The sequence below is a fragment of the Aedes albopictus genome, chromosome 2, assembly GCF_035046485.1.
Source record: "Aedes albopictus strain Foshan chromosome 2, AalbF5, whole genome shotgun sequence".
NCBI lineage: Eukaryota > Metazoa > Arthropoda > Insecta > Diptera > Culicidae > Aedes > Aedes albopictus.
In genome coordinates this window covers 48,563,923-48,588,545 of record NC_085137.1, presented here as the reverse complement: position 1 = coordinate 48,588,545, position 24,623 = coordinate 48,563,923, and the positions used below count along the sequence as shown (strand labels likewise).

Here is a 24,623-nt window from a genome sequence, read left to right as displayed (position 1 = left end):
AAAAAGACAGAATGTAAAATGAATGGATGTAAAAGTAAACATCATCGATTATTACAGAAACCTAAGCACCTGTCCAAAAATATAAGTCGGAGAGGAATTATCATCATGGATATAGAAAAGATGTGTACTTCCAAATTATACCAGTAAAACTGGTATTTTCATTTCTGGATCCTTGACTATCTCTAAGCTTGATCGACGAATCGCAGATCAGTTAGGGCTTTATGGAAGAACTGATCCATTATGCCTCACTTGGACTCAGAATTTGGCAAAAGAAACTCCAAGTAAACGAGTAAATATTCAAAAACAAGGGAAAGTCAAGCAGTACGTTATGAAAGCTGTTGGAACAATTCCGGACTTACAACTTCCAAAACAATCCCTACGGATCAAGCACATCAAAAAACGGTTCGAGTATTTGGCAGAATTATAGGGGAAGTTACCTATTCTCGGCCGTTTTGGTCTCTTCGTCTTTGGGGGTTTTTTGAAACCTATTGAACTCAGAGTTGGTCTCAAATCCTTCCCAACTAAGCTGAATTATATGACCAAGTTTCAGGCAATTTGGCTGACAAAAACCCCCCATGACGAAGAGAACAAACCTGCCGATAATACCCATTATCACCCTATATCGATGGATACCATGATGGAAAACCAACTACACTAATCGGTTTGGAACATGCCCATCTCCAGATAACAACTGACAGAAGACACGCTGATGAAAACTCTCCTATGGCAGTAAGAACCAAACTCGGTTGGCTGATTTTTGGTAAGATTGGTAGAGAAGATGATTATTTTTAATGTCAATTACTGATGAAAAGGAAGCAGAAAATCTCCAGAATGTTAGAAGACTGCCTACGATCGCATTTCAGTCCTACATTTGTTAAGTTTCCTATTGATATGAGGCAGTTATGTGATACATGCTACACAAATTAACCTTCTGTAACTCTCACGGGTGGCCATCACCGCCAGCACTACGCTAATTCTACAAAAAAAAAGTTAAAAATACAAAAAGCGTTATTTTTAACGTATTGTAGGGTATTAGTTCCCTTATTAAGCATGTGGCTCCCATATTTATCCTATGAAAACCAAAGGATTGAAGCGATGTTTATTTTGTTTCATATTTTTGTATTTTTTGTTAGAAGTGAGCACGTATGAAAACAAAAAGAACGTAATTAATCGGTGCCATATTCGCTTGTTTTCGAATAGGATGAATATGGGAGCGTGAGATTACTGATGGTACACATACCCTACAAAATACAACAGCGTGATCGCTCGAAGGTTGAAACATAGTAGCTGGAACATCTTCTGAAAATTGTAGTAGGCTAATATACGTATTACAGCAGGCCATGCCAAGTCACAGTAAAGAAATGGACATTCTATTCTGAGCTGTCATCGCCTACGGACGTGCCTAGAGAGAATACTACAATGGCTGACGAGAACGGGATCGAGCTTGCAAGATTTATCAGAAGCCAATTACGTTTGCTTGAAGACTCGAAGAAAAATCAGTGAAGAAAGCACGAGAAAATAATGTGTAGGAGAATTTAAATGAAGAAATCAAAGAATCTGAGCTGAGGGCATACTGAAGCAAATACGACTACGGTAATAAGGGTTATCTTTGGGTTGTGGTATTCTTTGGTGCTTGGAATTCGCAAAGATGATGTTCATAAGCATGAACATGTTTTATATTTCCTGTGAATTGCCAGAATTCAAGGAGTTGTATTTATCAGGTCATAAAGAGAACCTAAATGAAGGGATTTTAGGATCCAGGCCATTTAGGTAGATAAATGTAGGGAACGATGATTCTAGGCCATTTATCTGAATGCCCACATCGATGAGGCAACTTATAGAGACTCTAAGTGAAGGGAACCTAAGTTCTAGGCCACTTAGAGAGTCAAGTGAAGGGAACTATGATTCCAGACCATTTGACTGGTCCAGTAATGGACAAAGTAAAGCGAAGGGAACTTAGGGTTCAAGTCCGCAGAATGTGTTAAAATATGATAGTGAGAGATAAATCAATCGAATTGGGAATCTAGTAACAGGTTGATTGTTAAAAAAATGAGTTTGCTTGAAAAAAATGGAAAATATGTGTTATTAACAAAAAGTCATCGATTTTGTTGTAATCATTTTCATTACTCCAAAACGGCAACCTTACGGGAAATAAGAAAACCTGTAAACTGAGCTCTGGAAAGCATATAAATATACCCTGCTTATATAATAGTTTTTTCCAATAAATATTGAAGATTTTATATTAAGGGCTGTGCCTGTCGGAAGATTCACGACGCCAGTGAATGGAATGCAAGATGGAATGCCGTATGATTGATCGTATGCGATCAGTTCAAATGTGGACGCGCTGGACCAGAGCATGGTTAATTGGTTTGGAGATGGATTCATCGGTTTCGGATTTGGACACGGGTACGCATGGACAATGTACCGGTTCAAGGACGGCTTGCATATTCCAGAGGGTAAACACACCGGTTCGGAGGGTACATTCGCTCAATCTTCACGTAGACACGCCGATCTGGGAGGAGAATTCGGAGGTAAAGCGATGTTTTATCATTCTGGATGCAAAACACTGAATCCTGAGCGGCTCTGCCGCCTCGAATTTATGAAACAAATTTGAGGGTTTCGTTAAGATCCCATTATACATAAAAAATGTTTAGTCATGCAAGTCAGATATTTGCTTGACACTTTAGAGACCATATATGTAGATGGTGACCTTTTCTGAATGTCGGTTTACTATGACACATGTTCATCAAAGTTTATTAGAATTATTATAATTTCTCACAATGGGTTAAATAGGGCAAAACATTCGAATATAACGTTGGACTTCGAGTTTCTTTAAGAATATTGTAATTTCTTTAAAAAAAAAAAATAAACGATGGTTAGTATATTGGTACATTGATACAATTATGAGTTTATGATGCCTGAAGAAAATGAAAGATTTTTACCTTGATCCTACTGTTATCAGTGCAGGAGCAATAATAAAAAAAAAAACAACAACAACAACAAATAAAAAGGAGGAGAGATGTAGTAGGCTAATATACGTATTACAGCAGGCCATGCCAAGTCACAGTAAAGAAATGGACATTCTATTCTGAGCTGTCATCGCCTACGGACGTGCCTAGAGAGAATACTACAAAAATAACATTGAAAATCCTCAAATATTTCTCTAGAAGTCTAGAAAGATCTGTTGTATTTCAGGACTAATCAAATTCCTGCTGTTAGAAATGTTTCCAGACATTCCATCTGAGGTTGTTTAGAAATTATGACGATTACTGCAATTGTTTGCGTACATGTCCAATGAACTCTTCAGTAAAATCTCCGCCACTAAATTTTACTTAAAATTGGTGTTGTAAGGTGTTCTGAACAGTGTTGGTAAAATCACACTCAAAGCACACTCACGAACCGCTCCTACGTGAGCAAACTCGCACGCGATTCTGAATCATTTTCTCACACGCGAGATTTTCATACAAAATCTCGCTCTCACGAGTCAAGCACCGAAATCTCGTTCGCTTGTAAAACGAATCCAAATAAATTTGAACGGTATTCAATGCTATTGTACGCTAGATTTGCTTTTGTTATATCATATAATCCTAAAAACTTCGATGTAAAGAATACACGCAAAAAAAATCCGTTCCGATATACGTGAACTCCCAATCACGGCAACGAGAACAAACGGGAACTATGCATAGCAACGATAACAACAATAAGAAATGTACACCGTGAACTAGATGTCACGGTATCGAGAACGCCCATATTGACAGCTGGAACTAGTTCCAGTTCACGGTGTATATTTGCTTGTTCTCATATTCGCGATTGTTTGTTCACGTTTATCAGAACGGTTTTCTGAGCGTGTAAGAACACCAAGATATAAAGCAATGAGTGAAAACACGAGTCAACTCATGCATGATTTTTTCGGCGGTGAGTTTGGCGAGTCAAGAATCGCGCGTGAAACAACTCGAGCGTGAGATTTGAGAATTTGAGTTTTTACCAACACTGGTTCTGAAATTCAATCGCGGAATATGATACAATATTGCCAGGCCTTCATAAATTTAACTCGAAAAATTGTTGATTTTCTGGAAATTTTGGATTGCATTCCAACAAACCGTGTTGATTGATATTTTATCATCGCCGACGTCAGTCCGGCTATTGAACTAGCTTCAGGGTTCGATCTGAAGATGGTCCAATAGCCAGATCGAAACGTCGGCGAAGATAAAAAAAAAGAATCAACGCAAATTGTATGACTGAAGGCTGAAATTATCAGAAAATCTCTATGAAAACCTACCGAAAACGAAACCATGGGTTGAGCATGAGCATAGAAGACCGTACAATTCGTAGTTGCTACTCCGTGATTGACCAGAACAATCGAAATTGCACAAGGAACCAACTAACGGAGCTTGGGAGTAGCTACCGCTCTCAATGTGCATAGTTCGAGAATTCCAAACTTTATTAGTCAATAACGGCGCGCCGGTCACGTCCTTACGGTCATCGAGGAAGGGAAGGAACGTACGTTGCTACTAGAGACCGAGATCACTTCATCTTCTCCACAACTGTGACGGGAAGGAGTTTTAGTTAGTGGGGAGGGGAAGAGTCACATCCACATGATTTGGATTCACTTTGGTAAGTGATGTGATTCATGCAACCTTTATTTGAGTCAAAACATTTATTCATTTTGACTAAAATATTACCAATGTCGACACTGAAGATGACGAACCCTTCAAATTTTTGTACATGCCAAAAAATGTAAGAAAAATATTTATAATCAACTAAATGTGCATTGGGAACTAGCGCCGACACATGACGAACTTTTCAATATTTGTTAGATAAATACAAAAAAAAACAAAACAGAATTTTATACATTCTTTAGCATTAATTATGGTAAAATGGAACGAGCTCACCAATTAACATCCTTCGAAGCGTCCAGTGCGCATGTGCTGCAGCATCTTCCCCTACCTGGCCTCTTCTCCGAAATCATACTGAACCGCTACAACTACACACGGGTACGACGATGTGCACATTCAAATTGACGACGACGACGCGGACGATCAGAATGAAAAAAGCGGCACTTCCACTTTGCCTCTAAAACACACTATACCGCCCCGTACGAAGATGAGCACTCCTACCAAAAACGAAACCAAGGATTTTTTTAAGCAATTCATTTGATATTTAACATTCAAGAATACCCAAAATATTATGTATGTAGGTACACTGCCGATCAAAAGTTTGGGGTCACCCCCTCAAAAACATGCCATTTTTTTTCAAGCCCATATCTCCGCCAATTTGCGTCCGATGTCAAAACCCTAGGTTTCATTTGAAAGATAATAAATCAAAGAAACTTTGAACATGATGGCACTTTTTTGTTGCACTTTTTTGTGTGGTAGTAGAATTCAATTTTCTCGGTGAAGAAGTTGTTCCGGAACACGAGGTAAACATAGAAAGTTGTCCTTTTAAACCAGTCTTGATTTCTGCTCACTAACTTTTCACAAAACTATCCCGTTTTCTAACAATTAATGTTTTTCGCGATTTTTCCATACGATTTGACAGTTCTTGACTAACATGCTTCTGTGAGCTTGAGGTGAGAATTTGAGAAAGTTGGAAACCGAGAGTAGCACAGACGATGCATTGAATACAAGCGATAGTGTCGCCGTTGTCAACTTTGGGTACACATATTTTTGTAAAAGTTTCACATAAATCATGTTCAAAGTTATTTTGACTTATTATCTTTTGAATGAGACTTAGGGACATTGGACGCAAATTGGCGGAGATATGGGCCTAAAAATATGACATGTTTTTGAGAGGGTGACCCCAAACTTTTGATCAGAAGTGTATATAACGTTACAGAATTCAGTAACAAATTTTGAAAACGACGTATAATCAATGGTGTAGCATTGATTATACGTCGTTTTCAAAATTTGTTACTGAATTCTACGTATTCAACGTACATATTTTTTTTTTAATTTTTTTATCTGTATTAACGAGACTTTTAGCCCTTGGCTAGTTCATCTTCCCTTCCGAAGGAAGAACTCACATTTTGGCGAGTTTGTCGGGAGTGGGATTCGATCCCAGGTCCTCGGCGTGATACTCAAGTGTTCTAACCATCACACCAGGTCCGCTCCACCCAGTACATATTCATTCTTGAGCATTTGAATTTAAAATTTAAAGAACTACAAGACCTGGAAAACCATGTATATTCAAAAAGGTACACACTTAATTTTAAATACCGTGTTCGGTAAATTTTTGACGAAAATAGAACAGCTGAATACAGCAATAACGGATTGTTTATCATTTGCACCCGTTTTTGGCAGTTGGTATACTGAGCCTCAGTAAAATCGATTACCGTAGCTACCGAGAAAGTTCTGCTGTTCTATTTTCGTCAAAAAAGTACCAAAAAGTCAATTCAGGATTGAGTGTGTAAAGCATGTATCCGCAATAATCGGGACACAGAAGTACAGCTGTAAGTAGTTCTGTAATGAATCGGTAAAATTGGCCAAATAATTGACTGAGAACTCTTTGGTGCATGTTTATTATGTGTGCCAAATTTTATATAAATCGATGCATTACTTTTTATTGTGGATGAAAAACAAACAGACATGGTTTTAAGCATTTTGTACAATTATGACCAATTTTCATTCACATAATAGATGGTTCTTTTGCGTTACAGTTCTTAGTTCTGTGATGATAATTATGAAATCTCGTTAGCAGTTATGATACTTACAGAGTCACTTTCTTGCAAAATTTCATCCACTTTTATCAATTGGTTTGAAAGCTACTGGTGTTGATAGGGGTGAATCTCAGCGAAAATTTTCGTGTTTTTCATGTGAAATATTTGCCTATTCACTTTTGAATTTCTCTGCCAATTTCCATGAAATTTTCACAGAAGGTAGTTGATTATGTGTATATTATGCCTGCAAAATTTGATGATTATTGGTATGGGGCCGTTCATAAACCACGTAGGCTGTTGGGGGGAGTCTGGCCAAAGTCTACGCTCCATACAATTTTCAAAAATTTGGTATGGACAAAAGTCTACGAGGGGGGTCTGAGATGGCCAAATTTTGGTCTACGTGGTTTATGAACAGCCCCTATAGTACTTTCAATAGTACAATTGAAACAATTAAGGGTGCTGACTAATTGCTGTCTGAGAGGCTAAAATCACGTTCAGTCCCAATACATGTTTCGACTACAAAATTGTTAATAGCGCATCGATTTTTTTGAAATTTTGCCTGTGCAACAAATGTAGATTGAGATATTTGTGTTCAAAATTTCAGCTATTTCTTTTGCCAAATTCAAAAGTAACAGCGCTAACTAGCAAAACTAGGGGCTGTACAAAATTCAATGGCGCACATTCTACTCTTTCATTGCTACAACAAAAAGTACTGCACCGACTCAACTGAAATTTTGTAGGTGAAATGAACACATTTGAAGATGTTATTTGGCCAAATTTGAGCAATTTTAATGTATCTATTGCAGAGTTTCAGCTGTATTTCTGTGTCCCGATTATTGCGGATACTAAAGGTTTTTTCATTTTTCAAGGAAGTCTATATTGATCAGGTTTTTATGTATTACTGAAAAAATAACAACAACCATCCATCACTGGCTATCGATCGATTTCCCTGTTCAACAATGATAAATATCTCAAAATTAGTCTAATTTGAACCACAGACAATTCACCTCATAGCAAACAACCCAGTCATCAAAGCCAAATAGGTTGCAAATGGAGCCGGGTGCCAGATAATTTGACAAGATTCTCCAGGTAATTAACGATCAACGATCAACATTACGCAGTATAGACATGCCTACCCCAATGCTTCCTCAGTGTGTTGTACACAGCGCGATTCCATCTATTTGCTGCTTATTTGGATCGCTCTTTTCAAATACGGGGGGCTGCCCTCGATCGTGACATTTCCTGTGTCCATATGGACAGGGCATTTATACGTACGTGCGGTGGTGGTACACCCGAGCACCGGACGGTGGATATTCTTATGAAACCGAGGAAATTGCGATAAATTAAGATAATCAACCTGAATTAAAATTAATTAATTCCGCCGTAATCCGCTCTCGCGCAAAGCTACGGCGGAACAACGATGGTTGCTTCTGATGGCTGCTGCTGCAGACAGACTGCGGCGGCGAACCTACCCCACCTATGCACGTTATGACCAATGATGGACATTTTCCTGTTCTCTGAGACCACCGTCCAAGCGCAAAGAGCGCTAGCTACCTGAGCGGCTTCAGAGGTCGTTTTTATGCACCAGCTTTCCGATGAGCATGTTGGTTGATGATAGTTGTTGGTCGGCTCATTCGAAGAGCCTTTTTTCCTTGGACAAGTCACTGACCTGATATAAGTAAGCAGTCGTAAAGCAACTGGGCAAGTCTGGTGCACAGTATGCGCAATACGTACCTATACGATCGATCAGCATCAGCACATGTTTCTCTACACGCGTATCTTTAGCAATCTATGGAAAGATGTTCACCTTGGTCATGTCAAGTGCCACGAAAAGAACGCCGACCTTTTTTTAGCACTACGGAGGTAGTACCTTCATCGTGTACCGTTTTGTTGGTTGCTTGTATAAACGAACGCGTGGTATGACACGCTAAAGTTGATTTACACAAAAATGTTTTATTGGACAACTTTACCAAACTGGTAAAGCAAGAACTAACAGGATCACATATTGAGAGTAGTTAATACGTAGATCTGACTTTGAGCCAGGTTAAACACTGTCATCCCAATGACTGATTCAGGTTTAGTGTGAACAGAGCGACGTCGTTCGATGATTGATGGGAAGGTCAGCCAGTTCATTACGCGCCGAAAAGTTGCAACTAGAAAAAGAAATACAAATCGGGAGAATACAGGAAATAGAGGGGGATTTAGTATGTTGTATCCTGACTGATTACATCTACATTTAAAATAAATCAGATAGGTATGAGATTCAAGAGGTGCCTAGAACATGTGTCTGACAAATTTCAAATCGAATCGTTTTCTGAGTGTTCAACACCCTCTAGGATTTCCATAAATCTTTCTGAACAGAATATGTAGACTTTATCATTTTGCATTTAACTCTTTCGGGATTGATTAGTACTATTTTTCGAAAAGGGTTATTCTACATTCATTTCGAACTCTTAATGCTTTTCGATACACTCTTTTTTATTCAACAATCTATATCATTCGAATATAACAAATGATCTGTAAGGCTAAATAAGAAGAATGATCTATAGTATGTCTAAACATGAACATATGTGTTATTAATCTTCTGCTAGCTAATATGATTCAAGCAAGCACTTTCTATTTTGCTGATTAACATTGATCTTATCCTTAAGATATGTTTAAAACACAATTTCGCCTATTATTTTTAGCAAGATCCAATAACATTTTATTTATTAAAATATCAGCTAACGGCCAGTATTTTGTACAACTCGATAAGCTGCATGTTACCATTCCCACGCATTGTTTATGCAACATTTGTTTTCACTTTCCATCCACCAATGCGTGATGTACACAACCATTACGCACATTGATTACAGTGCAATTGCATTGCGCGAACAAAATGTTGGCTGAGTTGAGACCAGAAGCAGACGCGTCGCCGTAGCCAAAGCACTGAGCCTCTTTATTTGCCACTTTCCATTACAGGCCATCACGCATCAGGCCGTCTTCTTCAGTATGAATTGGCCGTCGCCGTCGAAGTGGTCGTCATTTTTACACTTCAATTAAAATGTTTTGCTCAGGAGGACTCTTAATGGTAGTCGTCTTACTTTTCCGTTCCGTGTCGAGCGCCGTTGTTGCACTATTGCTGATTTTAAACAGTTTGAATTCCACTTTAGCATTTTTATAATTAACAATCAATACGTGTACGAGTGGCTGCCGGGTATAGGAACACGTATCGCCGAACGCACTTTGCTCATCACAATAACGTGTGCATGGCGAGGGGCCATAAATAGCACCAACATGTCTACGAATTGATAAGGAGAAATTTTCTCTTTCAACACTAATTATACCTCACACTTTGGCACGGCAGCAGCAGCAGCAACAACAAATGCTGAAAAAGTATAGCCACTTTTCTGGTTGATTGGGTTTTGCTGCGGATATGAAACGGATGTCTATCGGTCTTCCGATCTAGCGACGATGATGGTTGGATTTCCCGAGTGGTAGGATATGAAATTTGGAAAAAAATAACTCGAATACAATCAAATTTAATCATTCGTTTCGATGAAATGAAGCGTTTGCTATTTCAGATGTTCTTGCAAAATTGTATACAGCGCCAGCATGGTGCAGTTTTGTTTTATTATTTATTTTTGTAACTTTGTTAGAAATGAGCATGCATGATAACGGAAAGAACGGACTTTATCGGGGCCGAAGGAATTCCAGGAGGAATCCCCGAAGGAATTCCAGAAGGAATCCCCGAAGGAATTCCAGGAGGAATCCCCGAAGGAATTCCAGGAGGAATCCTCGAAGGATTTCCAGGAGGAATCCCCGAAGGAATTCCAGGAGGAATCCCCGAAGGAATTCCAGGAGGAATCCCCGAAGGAATTCCAGGAGGAATCCCCGACGGAATTTCAGGAGGAATCCCCGAAGGAATTCCAGGAGGAATCCCCGAAGGAATTCCAGGAGGAATCCCCGAAGGAATTCCAGGAGGAAGATTGTGCGATATTTGCCAGAAAACCATTCGCCAGAATGCCATTGGCCAGAAAGACATTTGCCAGAAAATACCATTTCCCAGAAAACCGTTCGCCAGAAAGAACCATTTCCCAGAAAACCATTTGCCAGAATGTACCATTCCCCGGAAAGTACCATTTCCCAGAATTTCCAGAAGTGTTTCCAATCTAATGATAATTTAAAACATTCTTATTGAAAAATAAATCGTGTTTTTTATTTGTTTGGGATCGATTGGCCCACGATAATGATTGTAAATATGTAAAATATTATTTTTGTTCAGATGTATATGCGAAAATTAAATAAATTATTGGAACTGATGTAAGAGAAAAAAAATGGTATTAGAGTAACTTTGAAAGAAAAGCCTATAGTTTGAAGAAGGGAAAATCCCTCCGAAACAAAAAATTAATGTGAACTCAAACCATTCAAACTTTACAATACATTAAATCGTTTATGTTTTTTTATTAGTTTATTGCGCACAACAGATTATTTTTTCAATTAGAACATTTCCACAAATTTGTCTTGTGGACAAGTTGATCATGATGTGGATCTAATTGATCAAATATTATTTTGACGGAATTCGATCAATACTCATCAAAGATTTTCCTTTTTTCAACACATAGGATGTTTTTTCTAGCTTTTATTGATATGGAATTTTTGGCTTTACTTCTTTCAACTGAAAGTAATTTTTTAAGCTTATTTTTGGCATTAACAATAACATCATCACTTTGAATTATAATTTTTGTGTGAAACAGCAAAATTGCCAGGAATTGTTGATCACACACTTAAGTCAATCGAAGACAATAAACAAAAGTCTTTTGGAAGCAACCAGTAAAATATACAGAAATAATAACTTAAGTGACGATTTTACCTATATCACTAGCCTGGCTGTCACTGCCCGAAAGCCAGTACCCCCAATATCACAAGCTTCAATGTACCATTAGGCCGAATATCACTTGATCGAATGCTTGTTCTTGAGGAAATTCATTCTAATAATTCTGGCAGTGTTTTTTTTCCTTCTTTTAAACATCTACTGTTCTTTCTAGATGAACTTCTTAGTTTATTTACGCCATTTCTAACCAATATATTCCCTTATCACGGTGATTGTAACATGTGAGCTTAACATATTTGGGCTTATGGTGTAACGTCAATGGCGCTCCGGCTACTGTTATAGAATCTTAATATCAATGGTGTTAGGGCATTCGGCTGAAGGCCGTTGGGTCGAATGGCATTTTGTCGAAGTTCATTTGGTCAAAAAGTTATTTTGCCGAATGACCATATTTTTTTTCGTTTTCTTTTTTTTTTCTGTTAAAATAATTGTTGGAGTTGGAGCTACTGTATTTTACCCATGAATCTCTCCTTCTTTTAAATATAGGAACAATAAACGGGATTAAGATCTGTAATTTTTTTCAATAATCAACTATTAGTTCCGCAATACCAATATTGCTTTATGGTTCTAACATAATCACCAATTTATGCCAACAACTAGGCTTACAATGAAACAAGAAAGAACAGCCTGTGTTTAGAAGAAGGCACCATTCACTATTTGAACTAGAGAGAACAGTTTCGTTGTAGAAAAATAGTTTATAGTTTAATAGTTGATGTTCAACTAGTGAATTTTGCCTTCTTTCAAACATAGGCTGTTCTTTTTAGTTAGTAAGGCTAGATTTTGGCATTATTTGTTGATTACGGTAAAACAATAAGACAATATTGATATTGTAGAAGTATCAGCTAATTAGGCTGATACAAATTTAATTTTGACTTTTTGTCTACCCCCCCCCCCCCCCTCCCCTCCTTCAAAAAAGGTTGGTCAGATTTTGCATTTCGTGGGGGCAGATAAAATTTATCAAAATTACGGATGTTGCTGAAAAATCTTTAACAAATCCGATGAGTTTTTAATATTTTTCAGATTAAATGCTTTATTATTTTTATCCCCCCCCCCTCGACCAGCCAAAGAGTGGTGGGACGAAAAGTGAAATAAATATTTGTAACGGCCTTATTGAAAAACCGAACAAATCTAAGAATCTGTTCCGATTCCTGCTCCATAATCCCTGAATTGCGAATCGTGATCATCATTCTATGCATTGACCATTCGGCCTAATGGACTTCGGTCAGCAGTATTTTCACCATACCAGATGTTTGTGGACCTATGCACATATAACCTAGTTACATCGAAGTCTCGCGCTTAGTATCATACAGGCATATCTGCAATGATCGATTTTCTCTTTGCTCAATAACTACCGGTGAATCATTTCCACAGGTTTTCGTTGTTCTAGCCCTAGTCGTCCTTAATAGAAACAATCCAAGAGATCATCCTAGCAGTGAACATATTGAATTATTGTAAAAGATTGAAACTGACGACATTTTTTATGTTAATGGACTGAAATATATCTACCATATTCTCACAATCACATCTTTAGTTTCTATTAAATCTTATAAATGGAGAAAATTTCTATTTGCCCGGGAGTACCATTTACCAGAATGTACCAATCTCCAGAATTTAATATTTAATAATCAATTCTGGGGATTGGTACATTCTGGCAAATGGTACTTTCAGGCAAATAGTATTCTGGCAAATGGTACATTCTGGCAAATGGTTTTCTGGCGTTTGTCATTCTGGCGAATGGTTTTCTGGCGAACGGTTTTCTGGCAAATATCGCACAATCCAGGAGGAATTCCCGAATGAATTCCGGGTGGAATCCCCGATGGAATTCCGGGTGGAATCCCCGATGGAATCCCCGATGGAATTCCGGGTGGAATCCCCGAAGGAATTCCGGGTGGAATCCCCGAAGGAATTCCGGGTGGAATCCCCGAAGGAATTCCGGGTGGGATCCCCGAAGGAATTCCGGGTGGAATCCCCGAAGGAATTCCGGGTGGAATCCCCGAAGGAATTCCGGGTGGAATCCCCGAAGGAATTCCGGGTGGAATCCCCGAAGGAATTCCGGGTGGAATCCCCGAAGGAATTCCGGGTGGAATCCCCGAAGGAATTCTGGGTGGAATCCCCGAAGGAATTCCGGGTGGAATCCCCGAAGGAATTCCGGGTGGAATCCCCGAAGGAATTCCGGGTGGAATCCCCGAAGGAATTCCGGGTGGAGTCCCCGAAGGAATTCCGGGTGGAATCCCCGAAGGAATTCCGGGTGGAATCCCCGAAGGAATTCCGGGTGGAATCCCCGAAGGAATTTCGGGTGGAATTCCCGAAGGAATTCCGGGTGGAATCCCCGAAGGAATTCCGGGTGGAATCCCCGAAGGAATTCCGGGTGGAATCCCCGAAGGAATTCCGGGTGGAATCCCCGAAGGAATTCCGGGTGGAATCCCCGAAGGAATTCCGGGTGGAATCCCCGAAGGAATTCCGGGTGGAATCCCCGAAGGAATTCCAGGTGGAATTCCCGAAGGAATTCCAGGTGGAATTCCCGAAAGAATTCCAGGAGGAATCCCCGAAGGAATTCCAGGAGGAATCCCCGAAGGAATTCCAGGAGGAATCCCCGAAGGAATTCCAGGAGGAATCCCCGAAGGAATTCCAGGAGGAATCCCCGAAGGAATTCCAGGAGGAATCCCCGAAGGAATTCCAGATGGAATTCCAGGAGGAAACCCCGAAGGAATTCTAGGAGGAAACCCCGAATGAATTCCAAGAGGAATCCCCGAAGGTATTCCAGGAGGAATCCCCGAAGGTATTCCAGGAGGAATCCCCGAAGGTATTCCAGGAGGAATCCCCGAAGGAATTCCAAGAGGAATCTCCGAAGGAATTCCTGGAGGAATCTCCGAAGGAATTCCTGGAGAAATCTCCGAAGGATTTCCAGGAGTAATCTCCGAAGGAATTCCAGGAGGAATCTTCGAAGGAATTCCAGGTGGAATCTCCGAAGCAATTTCAGATGGAATCTCCGAAGGAATTCCACGTGGAATCTCCTAAGGAATTCCACGTGGAATCTCCGACATAATTCCACGTGGAATCTCCGAAGGAATTTCAAGTGGAATCTCCGAAGGATTTCCAGGAGAAATCTCCGAAGGAATTCCAGGAAGAATCTCCGAAAGAATTCCATGAGGAATCTCCGAAGCAATTCCAGGAGGTATCTCCGAAGGAATTCTAAGAGGAATCCCCGAAGGAAATCCAGGAGGTATCTCCGAAGGAATTCCAGGAGAAATCTCCGAAGGAATTCCTGGAGGAACCCCCGAAGGAATTCCAGGACGAATCCCTAAAGGAATCCTTGAACGAGATCCAGGAGGAATCCCTGAAGAAATTCCAGGAGAAATCCTCGAAGAAATTCCAGGAGGAAACGCCGAAGGAATTTTAGAAGGAATCCCCGAATGAATTCCAGGAGAAACCGCCGATGGAATCGTCGAAGGAATTCCAAGAGGAATTCTCGAAGGAATCCTCGAAGGGTTTCCCGAAGAAATTCCAGGAGAAATCATCAAACGAATTCCAGGAGAAATCCCCGAAGAAATTCCAGGAGGAATCCCCGAAGAAATTCCAGGAGGAAACGCCGAAGGAATTCCAGAGAAATTTCTGATGTAGCTTCTGGAGGCATGCCTAAATACTTCTGTTAAAATCTCCAAAGAATTCCAAAAGTGATCCCAGGAAGAACTCCTGCAATCCCTAAAGGAACTTCTGGAGGAATCCCTGAAGGAACTCTTGGGGGAATCTTAGAAGGAACTCCTGGACTAATCCTAGAATCAACTTCCTTGGAAATCTGTGTAGAAACTTCAGGGAGATTTCCTGAATTCTCTTGGAGGTACAGTCTGGATTCGCTGGTTGGGTCATGACTGCGCCCCGATTAGCGAATCGTGAACGTTCATTGAGACAACTGACAACTGTCCAAAACGCTCTAGACATACACAAGAGACAAAAAATACGTCACGAACCACTCACAGACTTGTAGAACCGTTCTGTATATAGGAGCTGGATGCGACGGCAGTCAGACGTCCAACTCGTTCTGACGAATTCTTGTAGGAACTCCTAGAATAACCTCTAAAGGACTTCCTGCAGAAATTCCTGATGAATATCTTTGATTTATCCCTGAATAGGAGGCAATCAGTGAAGTACTAGATTGAAAGTAGTGAGCTGGATTTTTGTATGGTGAGATGATCGATTCTCCATTTCTGCAATGAAATGGTGCAAACAGCGTAGGTTATATGATTTATTGGCTAATTTGATGCTATTTGAGCAAAAGTTTGAATAACTGTGTTGTTGTATTATTTTTTCCTGCAACTTAAACAACACAGTTATCCAAACTTTTGCTCAATCAGCATCAAATTAGGCAAGAAATCACATAACCCACGCTGTTTGCACCATTTCATTGCAGAAATGAAGAATCGATCATCTCACCATACAAAAATCCAGCTCACTACTTTCAATCTAGTACTTCACTGATTGCCTCCTATACTTCTGAAATAGAACAGCTGAGGGAACTTTTGAAGATATCCCTGATGAAACACCTGGTGGCATCCCTGAATCTTCCTTGAACTCCTGGAGAGATCCCTCAAGGAAGTATTATACTGCAGGAATCCTCGAATGAATTCCTGGATTAATCCCTGAAAGAACTTCTGTACGAATACTTGAAGAAAATCCTACAGAAATTTCTAAAAGAACTCCTGAAATAATCACTGAAAAATCTTCATGAGGCACCCCGAAGGAATTCCAAGATGAAGGAATTTCAGTGAGGAACCTTGAAATTCCAAAAGGAACTCCAGAAGAAATTTCTGAATTTTTTTTAGAGGAACCCGTGAAGGAACTCCTGCAGAAATTACTGAAGGAACTTCTGGGGTAATCCCTGAAGGAACTCCTGTTGGAATGTCTTTAAGATCTTCCGAAGAAATCCATGATTAAACTCTTTGAGGCATTTCTGAATCTGCATGATTATTTGAAGAAACTACTGGAGACAACTTTGAAGGAAATACTTTTTTTTCTTCTGTATTAACGAGATTTTTAGCCCTAGGCTAGTTCATCTCGGGACCCACGCTTTACTTCCCTTCCGAAGGAAGAACTCACATTTTGCGAGTATGCCGGGAGTGGGATTCGATCCCAGGTCCTCGGCGTGATAGTCAAGTGTTCTACCGATCACACAAGGTCCGCTCCTCGCAGGAAATGCTGAAGAAATCTCTAAAAGAACATCTGTAGAAATCCCTGATTAGTCTTTGAAAGAATTTTAGGAGGAATCTTTGGAGAAACTACTGTAGGAATCTCCGAAAAACTCCTTAAGTAATCCCTGAAGAAACTCCTGTAGCAATCCCTGAAAAAGTCTCTGGAGGATGCTTAAAGAAATTCCAGGAGGAATCGCAGAAGGAACTCCAAGAGAAATTTCTGGAAAAATTTCTGAAAGAGACCTTGGAGAAACTTCTACAGCAATTTTTGAAGTGACTCTTTGGGTAATCCCTGAAGGAACTCCTGTCGGAATACCTGAGAGATCTTCTGAAGAAATCCATGATGAAACTCCTAGGGGCATCTCTGTATCTTCCTGCATGAATCTCTGAAGGAACTACTGGAGCTATTTCTGAAGAGATGTCTAATAAAACTTCTACAGAATTCCCTGATTGGAATTCTAAAGGAATCTTGAAGGAATTTTAGGATGAATCTTTGAAGGAACTCGCTGAAATTTTTTTGGAGGAATTTCTGATGGATCTCCTGCAGTCATCATTAAATCCTTCTGGAAGAATCTCTGAAATAAACTTCTGAAGAAGAAGGAATCTAAACTTTAAGATATGAAAAATTCGCAAGTTTTGAAAACTTGGTTATTGTTGTACACTCGGGTGGATGTGTCAATGAACTAGCTTACACTGCAGTCGTAATCAAGTCTACTGGAGCCAACACGTATCAAATAAGATGAGGGATAAGGAAAATCACGTGTAAATTATTATTTAGTGATCCACTATGAAGGCAGTACGCACAGAAATTGTTACATTTAAAGTAACATTTCCAATATCTGGTTCAAAACTATCGAGAATTCGAGAATACGAACTTATTTCATTACTTCAACAACTCTACTAGGGTAGCGAGCCACTTGGCAGTGTCCGGTATTTTGGTAACTCTTCGCTTTAACCCAGTCAATTCCAAACTAATTGACTTGAAATTTTGTACATATAGTATCTAGTATATGTATCTCATCGCGTTCCGAAAGTTGTGTCAATTGGTTCAATATTGGCTGAGTAATAGCAGAAAATTGCCCAAAATAGAAGCCTTGCCGAGATGGTTCCACTTACCTACTTAATTCTGTTCAATTATTCATCGCAAACAACGGCAAACATATTTTAACACCAAAATAGTAATTATTAATTGAATCCAATCGCAAAAAAACCTGTTTCCATGCGACTGTCTGCTCGCAAACAAGATAATTTGCTTTTCTCCTTAACTCCTCCACACCCATTTACGAGCGAGCCCCGTTTATCAGTGGAACTTACTTATACCGCGAGCGAAAAACAAACGGTAAATCGTCGTCGCTCCTGCCACCACACCAGAGAGTGTGGGATGATGTATGCGCGCCGGCATGGCACCGCGTCGTCTTGAGTGAGGTCCAACAACGCACGCATCGGAGACCCCAGCAGCCCAGCCAGCGAACGCGTGCGGAGCGGCGGCGGAGGCACTATACGCTGATTTGATTACGTAATAAATGAGAAATTAACTTGGCTTAAATGAGTTGTGGGGGTTTGGAGGTGGAGCGCGCCAGAATTAAGCATGCTTCACGAAAGCTCCCTCTGCTCGGTACCAGCCAGTCAGCCTCAGCGGGAAGACCTGATGCTGAGCGGAATGACCAAGTTAATGGGCTGTATTTGTTTTACTCGCCGTTACACAGCGTGGAGGGTCGGTGGTGGTCGTCTCCATCACGCTCCTTCCCGCATGACTTGTTCGGGTGTAAGTTTTACATGGGCTAATGGAACCTGAATAAGGGTGCACGACTAGGCTGACTATCCTATAGACCTGATCTATGACCGAGTGTGTTTTACTTGGAACTTTTGACAGATGGTAGAACGGAACTGTTTGACTTTTATGGGACCTTTGGGGCAATTACTGAACCGTGGTCGGAGGGAGACCTGATGATGATTGATTGTTTTCGAGGAGTGAAAGATGATGGTAATGTGGTCGACAAAGGGATTACAAGTGAGAAATGGAAAGATGTTCCCCCGTAGAAAACGTGCTTTACGTGGCTTTACGGGAATATTATCGTCTGATCAGATCATGTGGTAGAATTGATCATACCTGCTTATGTTGATGGTTAGTAGATGGTATCACGAGCAGGATGTTACCTGTAAAGAAAAAAAAAACATATATTATTTAATCGTAAGTATAATTATATTACAATTAAGAATTTTAGAAGAAGAAAATAATACACAGGCAAATGTGAATGTGAACCAAAACCATATGCAAAGATTTTATGCAATTGTAGTAATGTGCTGAATTTTTATATGGTGAGAAAGTAAATTCTCCGTTTCTGCAATGAAATGGCGCAAAAAGCATGGATATTATGTATGTTTCCTGGCCTAATTTGATGCTGTTTGAGCAAAACTCCGAGGATTTATTTGAATACCCTGGAATTCCTTTACGAATTGCTTCAAAAATTCCTCCAAGGATCCCTTCTGAAATTTCTCAAGGGGCTCCTTTGGGAATTTAGATATGTATTCGTGACAAGCACTTGATAGAGCGTGGTTACTACTTGTGCTGTATTTGCCGAACGATCTTTCTGTACGAGTAGTGAAGGTTCGTACCGCTATCTGCTCGGTAGCCTTTTGTTGCAATTTTGCGGTGTTAAATAAAAGTAAGTGAACACAGAATTTCCAACTTTATTACGACGGTCTCTGAAGAAAACATCCCAAATCAAATCATCATGTTTCAGATTATTTCCGAAAATCTTCCATGTGTTCCACCAGAAGTGTCACAAAGAATTCTTCTACGAAATCTGGCATGAATTACTTCGCCATGATTTTTCTCAAAATCATTTCAGATGTTGGTTGAGGAATTCGTTCAGAGATTATTTCAGATATTTCTCTGGATATTTATTCAGAAATTTCTCTAGGCATTGGTTTAAAGATTCTATTGGAGATTTTTTTAGAAAATCTCTTCTAAGAAATCTTTTTAAAAAAATATTCTTCAGGAAATTTGACCGAGTATTCGGTCAAAAATTCCCTCACGTTTTCTTGCAGAAAATCTTCCATGGATTCATGCGGAAGTATTCTTCAGGGATTTATTTAGAAATTCTTCCCATTCTACAAACTCATCAAATAATTCTTTCAAAGCACCTTGTATCATTTACTTCTTAAATATCTCCATTTTTTCCAAAAAAAATATACATGAATGAAAGCAAAAATTTCTATTGGAATTCTTTCAAAAATTCGTTCAGAGATTTCTTTAGACATTTATTCAGAAATTTCTCCAGAGATTCCTTTAACAAAACTTTTTTAATAAAAACTTGTACTGGAGTTACTTTAGAAATTCTTCCAAGGGTTTCACCAGAAATTCTTCCAAGGATTTCACCAAAAATTCTTACAACTTCCATTTTCAGAAAGAATTTCCGCTAGGGATTCCTCCACAAGTTTTACAAAGAGTTGTGTATAAGTTTCTTCGGAAATTTTTCCAGGGATTTCTTTAGAAACCCCTTCTGAAATTTACTCTATTATTTTGAGACTTTTCTTTTGGAAAATCTTTCGAAAATTCCTTTAAGCATTTTCTTAAACGATCTTCCAAGGATTTATTCCAAAATATTCTCCGGGGTTTGCTTTAGACTGCTCCAGGGACTTTTTTTAAATCTAAATTTCTGGCAGAAAATCTTTCTGGGATTTCTTTATAAATTCCTCCAGGGACTCTTTAAAAAAGGCGAGATTCATTCAGGAATTTTCTGCAGATTCCTATAGAAACTGCCATAGGGGTTCTTTCACACATTTTTCGAGGGAATCTTTAAGAATCTCCCATGACTTTTACTATAAACTCGATTTAGAATTTCATCAGAAATATCTCCAGATTTTCCTTCAGAGATTTCGTTACTTCTACAGATTTTGCGATAATTCTTCCATGGACCCTTGCTGAAATCCACCCTAGGATTCATTTAAAAAATCTCGAGTGCCTGAAAAAATCTCCCAGGGATTTTTAAAGAAATTCTTTCAGGGACTGCTTTGGAAACTCCTCGTAGATTTTCTTTAAAAAATCATACAGAAAATCCTAAAGAAATTCAGTCGGATAATGTTTCACATTAATTTCTAGGAATTCCTTTGGACTTTAGTATGTCCTCCTAAAATTTCTCCAAGAACACCTTAAGAGCGTTTTGCACGAATAGCTTCCAACAATGTTGCATGGATTCCTTTAGAAAATATTTCAAGAATTCCTTTCAAAAAATCTTGCATAGATTGTTCTAGAAATTCATCTATGAATTTCTTCAGATTTTTTTTTTCATGATTCCTTCAGAAATTTTTCTAAGCATTCATCTAGAAAACCTATCATGAACTTTCTCAAAATTACTTTTTTTTAGATTTTTTTAGAAAACTATTCACGGATACATTCTGAGTCAGAAATGCAGAACTCCATCGAAATTTTCTCAGAAGCTTTCTGAAGAATTTTCTCCAAGGATTGTTTTAGAAATGCTACAAGAGATTATTAAGGAAATTCCCGAGATTTCTTCACATTCCTTTAGACATTTCTCATCCTGAAATTGCTCCCAGGATTTTTTTAAGAATGTCTTAGAAAATCGTTCAAGGATTCTTTCAGAAATTTCTCTACACATTCTTTCAGAGATTCCAATGGAAAGGCTGGAAGACATTCCTGCAGAGATTCCTGCAGAAATTCACACAGATATTTCATCAGAAATTCCGCCGGGTATTGCTCTACATATGTATTTTCTAAGAATTCCTTCAGGATTTCCTCCAAGCGTACCTCTTGGAATTTCTCTATGGATTCCTATAGGAATTCATTAAAAATGTTTGAGATTTTTATTAAGGAATTGTTCCAGGTTTTTTTTTTCCAAAAATATCTCAAGAATTTTTGTTAGGTATTCCACCAAAAGTTACCAGGTGTTTATTCAGGTTTTCCTTCTGAATTTCTTCAAAAAATCCAAAAACCATATTTTTAATATTCCTTTTTTTCAGATTTTTTTTTAGGAATTCATTTAGAATTTTCTCAAGATTTTTTTAATAAATTCCTTCTTAAATTTCTTCAGCGACATTTTCGGAAATATTTTAAGAGATTTTATCATTATTCCTATAACTACTTCAGAAATTTCTCCGAGGATTTATTTAAAAGTTGTTCCATGGATTCTTTCAAAAGTTGTTCCAACAGTTCCTTGAGGAATTGCTCAAGCGGTTCCTTTAAAGATTCCTCTAGGAATGTGCCAGTGAAGGGGCGATGGAATCGGGTACCTTGACTTACTAGCTCTGATTTTACCATGACTGAGCACTGGAAATAATTTATTACACATATTGTCCACGGTGTGCCAAAAACCGTTATTAACAAATAAAAATGTCCACCCAAGTGGCACCCGGCATTCGAAAGATATACTATTCTAGTATCTCCTCTGAAAATTTGAAAATCTTTCATCGAGGGAAACTAAAGTTTTTGTGATTTGAAGATTTTGAGCCATTTCTATAGGATTTTCTTATATGAGTAAATATGCACGCACGGTGTGCCTGATACCTCTATTAACAAACAAAAATGTGCTCCAAACTCACACCCGGCGTTTGAAAGATATACTATTCTAGTATCTCCTCCGAAAATTTGAAAATGTTTTATCGAGGGAAACCAAAGTTTTCACTGTTTGAAGATTCCCCTATATTTTCATAGAATTAGCTCATATATGGGAATATGCGGTGTTCTTCATATCTGAAACAAATAATAACACTGCTAAACAAAATTTAAAAAAAATCGTATTATGAGATGAGAAAAAAAAGAACAGGGTCTTGGAACCCTAGAAGTGTCATAGTGAAAGAATTTTCGAAAGTATATTGGACTTCACAGTTAAAGACCGAAGTTTGAATTGAGAACTTGGGGTGTTCAACTGATATACGCATTAGAGTTTCTAGGGTCCCAAACTCCTAATTTTGTCTCATCCCATGACGCGAACTAGTGTTGAACGGCGTCATGAGTTTCACAAATTCCAAAAGTACAATAAATATTCAAGCAACTTCTCTGAAAATTTGGCAACATTTTGTTTTATCTGTATTAACGAGATTTTTAGCCCTAGGCTAGTTCATCTCGGGACCCACGCTTTACTTCCCTTCCGAAGAAAGAACTCAAATTTTGTGAGTTTGTCGGGAGTGGGATTCGATCCCAGGTCTTCGGCGTGGTTAGTCAAGTGTTCTAATCATCACACCAGGTCCGCTCCACATTTGGCAACATTTCATTGAGAGGAATGTCAATTATCGTAGTTTAATATTTCATAGTTCTACTTGCTACTCGAATACAAATAAAAAAGTGGCACGTCGTGAGCTTTGATTACATAAACTCTCTAAGTGTTTTTTTTTTGTTTTTAAGCACGTTATAAATATATTGGTATCTTGTCGGTGAATTTGAAAACGTTTCATGGTGAAACGAGAGTTAAACATGTTGGTTTAAGTCTATGGTTAAACTGAATTAACAGCCCAATGTTTTGGTATTCCTAGGAAGCTTTGTCAATCGTTGGTATAATGTTTATGATATTGAAGCTTTTAAAGTAAACCTAAATGCTAATCGTTTTACTACCCAGCTTTTATACGTATTGTACTAACGTCTCTTCCGTGAATTTAGAAATTTTACATTTGAATGATCATCAGTAACAACAATTTTAAGCTTTCAGTTTCAATTTCATTGGAGATATGCATACTACCGCTTTATCTATAAACACATTAAAAAACACTTACTGAGTTTTGTAATAGTATCGCTTACAAAATATATATTCATTGCGAGGAATGATTAACACGAGAAATTGAAATAATATTCTTTGAAGTTACCACATTTTCATTACAGTTTATCAAGATATGATATAATATTTTCAAACCACTGTAATTTGCGAGCGTTTCAATGAAATGTTGTCAAATTTTCAGAGAAGTTGTTTGAATGTTGTATCTTCGGAATGGTGTTTGTGAAACTTATTAATATGTATTTGAAGAGCCAATGAAACATCCTATGACAATGTTACCATATATGAACTTATTCTATGAAAATAGATGAAAATCTTCAAACAGTAAAAACTTTGGTTTCCCTCGATAAAACATTTTCAAATTTTCGGAGGAGATACTAGAATAGTATATCTTTCGAAAGCCGGGTGTGAGTTTGGAGTACATTTTTATTTGTTAATAGTGGTATCAGGCACACCGTGCGTGCATATTTACTCATATAAAAAAAACCTATAGAAATGGCTCAAAATCTTCAAATCACAAAAACTTAAGTTTCCCTCGATGAAAGATTTTCAAATTTTCAGAGGAGATACTAGAATAGCATATCTTTCGAATGCGGGGTGCCACTTGGGTGGACATTTTTATTTGATAATAACGGTTTTTGGCACACCGTGTGTCAGTAATCTGCCGATACATTACAATTACCTTTTTATGAAATTTGCTACAAATTTTGGAATTCAATCAGCCAAGACAGTATAGATTCCCACCCTTGGATCTCGCGACCGCCCGATGCTGTTTGTATGTTTTTGCATATCACTCCTTTACTCTCTAAAAATTAGGATTGATCCGATTTGGACCTTTATGACCATGATTTTTCAATGAATTTACCACTAAACAAACGGTTTCTTCATAAAAAAAAAAATCAAAAATTATTCTAGAATTTCCGGTAAAATCGAAGACCACTTTATCAAGAAAACTTCTATAAAGCTCTGTTATTTTCCTATACTAAAGGCAAGCGTCACCGACGGTACCGCCACCTGTTGAACTAAGGTGGTACCTTTGTATAAAAGTGATAAGATTTGCTCACACTATCATGAGTATTTCCACCTTCATCCGTGGTAGCATTACTAATAGTGACTCCCGCTTTTCAGCAGTGCTTTGATCAGTTTATCAGAATATTTAAAAAAAAATAAGAAAAACCAACAGG

General features: G+C 38.5%; 1 protein-coding gene across 1 annotated transcript in view; it reads right to left on the bottom strand.

The window, feature by feature from the left end:
- Window positions 1-18,863, bottom strand: part of LOC109421516 (GTPase-activating protein CdGAPr) — a 108,025-nt gene extending 89,162 nt beyond the window's left edge. Inside the window, exon 1 of the mRNA XM_062849653.1 lies at window positions 18,822-18,863. The gene's annotated coding sequence lies outside the window, so the exon portion shown is untranslated. The remainder of the gene's footprint in view (window positions 1-18,821) is intronic.
- Window positions 18,864-24,623: the final 5,760 nt, after the last annotated feature.